Source organism: Myotis brandtii, unplaced genomic scaffold, assembly GCF_000412655.1.
Source record: "Myotis brandtii unplaced genomic scaffold, ASM41265v1 scaffold112, whole genome shotgun sequence".
NCBI classification, from domain to species: domain Eukaryota; kingdom Metazoa; phylum Chordata; class Mammalia; order Chiroptera; family Vespertilionidae; genus Myotis; species Myotis brandtii.
Genome location: NW_005353838.1, coordinates 3,335,083 through 3,339,697, shown reverse-complemented (window position 1 = coordinate 3,339,697; position 4,615 = coordinate 3,335,083). Strand labels below are relative to the sequence as shown.

General features: G+C 40.7%; 1 pseudogene; it reads left to right on the top strand.

Moving 5' to 3' along the window:
* Positions 1–3,234: 3,234 nt before the first annotated feature.
* On the top strand, positions 3,235–4,292 carry LOC102252345 (annotated as a pseudogene).
* Positions 4,293–4,615: the final 323 nt, after the last annotated feature.

The window sequence follows — 4,615 nt, the reverse complement described above, 5'->3', positions numbered from 1 at the left end:
CAGAGTCTGTAATACTGACACAAAGTTACACTAAGAAGATTAATAAGTAGAGCCATATCAAACATTAGATGGGCTGACTTCACACAGAATGTGTGCGACTCCCAGCTGTACAGCTCATTTGTCTAATTTCCAAACAACACCACTAATTCTTTTTGTAGGTGGGTATGTAAGCCCTTGAGTGCACTTTCTGTGCTCAGTCACCCAGCATTTCCTGAGTTGCCCAGCAAGCAGCAAATCTTGTAAGTCAGATTTTCTTTCGAGTTCACTCCAGTTGAATCATCACCTCCGCTGTTGCTCCTGATTCTGCCGTCTTTGTTTTCTCGACTGTGAATATGTTTACCTCTTGCTTCCATTGAAGATACCAAGCATTAGCCATCAAGTTAGTCTCCAAACATCACTCAATATTAAAAGTTAGGTACGCAACCTCTTTTGATATTGATGGAGGAGAGGCAACCTGATCTTTTTGCAGGTGGTTGCCAACTTGTTTAGCCCTTTGCTCCATTGCTTTTCTTTTCTTAGCCACAGAATTTCTTTCTGTTTCCACTGAGTTCTTTGGAGATCTCTATTTCGCAGGACTCTCTCCTACTTCCTGCATGTATTATACTGAGGATAAAGAAGAAACAAGCTGGGCCAACCAACATTTAGTTCTAACTTAGATGTGTTAAAATTTAACTTCCTTTTTTATCCTCTAGAAATAACTGAACCTACCTTCTTCATGAATCCTTATTTACTTTCATAGTAGAAAACCCTTATAAGAGAATCTATAAGTGGAAGTTTAAGCTGAGATCCTAAGATGAAAAATGCCAGGTGGCAGAGTGGATTGTGAGATCATGCAGTAGGATTTGTAAAATTTCAAGCGAAGTTTCTAAACCTTTTTCATATCAAAGTTCTAAAGGATAGGGTTGGAAATGGGAAGTAGAGGATGTCTTTGAAGACAACTCTGCTGTGAGCTCTCCCTGCCTACTTTTCTCTCTTTCAAGCCTAGTGAGAAGGGGTCCTTAGAAATCTTGATATGTGTCTAGTGCCATTGGGGGGCAGAGGGAGGCAATGTGGACTAATGTCTGACTTCTGACTCAAAAATATAAAAGGCAGGAATGTGGATGACCCAGCTGACCCAAGGTGGGAGCAAAGGATACATGCGAATTCCCTAGATCAGATGTGATCATTGGGAGAAAGAATAGGCCGGGGCTCTTTTTAATCTTGTCCAAGCCTGGACTGAGTGTTGGGAATCCAAGATTGAAAATGACTATACAATGCTGAGGTGGAACAGCTAGCGAGAGGAAAATGCATCCACTAGGACTGGAAACTACATTGAATGTTCCCAGTAAGGATTTCTGAAGAGGTCACAAGAAAGACCATAAATTACAGAGCTGGCTTTACACATCTGTCAGGCCAGAGGGCAAGGACCACTTTATGACAGTTCTGATTAATAACGTTCCTCTTCTTCTCTCTCTCCCCCCCTCCCCCCCTTTTTCCTCCTCTGGCTTTGATCCCTTGAGGAGTCAGAAAACAACTAGCAAGATAGAGGTAGAAGCCTATATGTACCATTAGACACATAGTAGTATTTACTCCTATTGTTGAACATGTAGTGGCATTTTAATTGTATGAAACCAGGAAAGTCTTATTGGCCGAACTCCTTGGAAGAGCTTTGATAATTTGTGTCATTCTTTCAGACTATTCTCTTGGACAATAGTTACCTAACTATTAATTCCTTAATCTAGCTGAGTATAAATATAGAACATTTTGTGCTTCAATGAAATACTATGCACTATCTAGGGGACACCCTAGATAAGATAGGTCATTTTTAAAAATTTTATTTTAGAGAGGGAGGAAGGGAGAGGGAGAGAGAGAGAGAGGGAGAAACATTCATGTGAGAGAGAAACATTGATTGGTTGCCTCCTGAAGGTATCCTGACCAGGGATTGAGCGTGCAACCTGGGCATGTGCCCTGACCTAGAATTGAACCACTAACGCTCAATCAACTGAGCTACACAAGCCAGGCCTAATTTGTCTTTTTTTTATTTCTCCTTTGAATTGGTTGTAGCATTTCCTCAGTATTCTCATTGAGTTAAAGAAAATCTTTAACATGTATTTATTTTTATATCTGTATGATAGTCATGATTTTATCTTTTTTGGAAAATTATCTTTTAACAGTATGTTGTCAAAATATTAATGTTTAGCAGTCCATGTATTGCTAAATAATGACTTGAAGATGTGATTATTGTAGCAGAGGTTTGATATGGATGTTTTCAATAAAAAATTTCTCATTTCTGCCCCAGCCAATTTGGCTCAGTGTATAGAGCATTGGCCTGTGGAACAAAGGATCCTGGGTTTGATTCTGGTCAAGGGCACATACCTCGTTTGCAGGTTCCTCCCCAGCCCGGGCCCTGGTCAGAGCTTGTGCAGGAGGCAACCAATTGATGTGTTTCTCTCACATCGATGTTTCCCTTTCTCTTCCACTCTCCCTAAAAATCAATGGAAAAATATCCTTGGGTAAGGATTAAAAAAATTTTTTTTCCTTCTCATTTCCCTTGGAAAATCAGTGGCTTTGGTGATTTTGCTGTGTAATTTATGGGCAACAGATAAAAACACAATAAATGTGCAGGTCTAGGGCAAGAGAATTCCTATGATTGCAAAACTACTATGGGATCCCTCAGCATCGCCCTCTGCTCACCCTCCCATTTCTGAACAGAGGGACAACAGAAGCACAAAAGAACCAAAATATGGGCATGAAATTATAACAGGCATGGCTACTAGTGCCTCCCTGTGCTCTAGGGCATTCTGAATGAGTTCTCTTCTGATAACATCAGCAGAAATCATCCTTGTTAGAGTCTTAGGAAAATGTAAAGGCAAGTTTCTATATTTAAATAGAAGACTTCTGATGTTTTTATTTTTTTATTTTTGTTGATTTCAGAGAGGAAGGGAGAGGGAGAAAGAGATAGAAACATCAATGAAAGAGAATCATTGATCAGCTGCCTCCTGTGTGCCCCTCATGAGGATTGAGCCCGCAACCCAGGCATGTGCCCTGACCAAGAATTGAACTGTGACCTCCTGGTTCATAGGTCGATGCTCAACCACTGAGCCATGCCGGCTGGGCCTGATTTTTTTTTAATGGCAAATTAAAAAGAACCAGAGTGGCTTTTTCTGCACACTCCCTCCTTCCCAGCCCGCTAGGGCTGTGAGCTCCAGGCTCCTGCTAAGCTAGCACTGCTGTTGTCTCCTTCTGGCCACCCTCATGATCATCTACTGGGACCTCATTAGCCATGATGAGATGTTCTCCAGCATCTGCAAGTTCTGGGAGATTGCTGATGGGCTGAGCCTGGAGGTGGAGGGCACGGTAATCAGTAGGACAGAGGGTAACATTGATAACTCGCTGAAGGCTAAAGGGTAAAGGTTTCAATATCAATGGTGTTGGTATTGTCATGAACCATCATTTTCACAAAAGAAGTCTACAAGGAGTACATCAAGGATTACATGAAATCAATCAAAAGGAAACTTGGAGTACAGAGATTAGAAAGATTAAAACCTTTTATGACAGACTGGTCAGTGTGGCTCAGTGGTTGAGTGTCTGCCCAGGAGGTCACTGTTTGATTCCCTGTCAGAGCACATGCCCAAGTTGCTGGCTCGATCCCCAGTACAGGGCGTGCAAGAGGCAGCAGATCAATGATGTTTGTCTCTTATCGATGTTTCTATCTCTCTATCCTTCTCCCTTCCTCTCTCTCTAAACATCAATAAAAATATTTAAAAAAAATTTTTTTAAATATATTTCTTTATTAATTTCAGAGAGGAAGGGAGAAGGAGAGAGAGATAGAAACATCAATGATGAGAGAGAATCATTGATTGGCTGCCTCCTACACACCCCCTACTGGAGATCGAGCCCACAACCCAAGCATGTGCCCTTGGAATCGAACCTGGGACCCTTCAGTCCACAGGCTGACGCTGCATCCACTGAGCCAAGCCGGCCAGGGCAATAAAAATATTTTTTAAAAAGGTAAAAAAGAAAGAAAAAAATTAAAACGAAAAAACAAACAAAAAGCCTTTTATGTCAGGTGCTGCAGATCTTGCACATCCTTGGTAATTTCAAATCTATCAGTTCCTTATTGGTGAAAACATGAATCCAGATGGCATGTTTGCTCTGCTGGATGACCATGAGGATGGTGTAACCCATTTATGATCTTCTTTAAAGATGGTTTAGAAATGGGAAAATGTTCACAAATTTGGCAGTTTGGATCTATCACCTGTCATCGTAACTGGCTACTGCTTGTCACCCACACACCAGGACAATGGCACTGATGTTATCTTGAGCTCTTCATTTTATTTTGACCAGGATTTATTTGGAGCAGAGGCAGTGGTTTTTTTTTTTTTTAGAAAAACACATCATATAGGTTGTTTAAAAATAAAGTGCATTTTTAATTTAAAAGAAGAAAAGAAGAATCAGAGTGTTTCCTTGACATGAAAATCTTCTCTAAAGACACAATATTACTGTAGCAGTAAATCATGAAAAGACCTGACACAGGTTGACATCCATGACCCTGTCAACATTGATGGGAACTTGTGTGGAAACCAACTTTTGTCCTCTTTGAAGTCTGAAGTTTTGAATAGACTCTAGTTCTTTG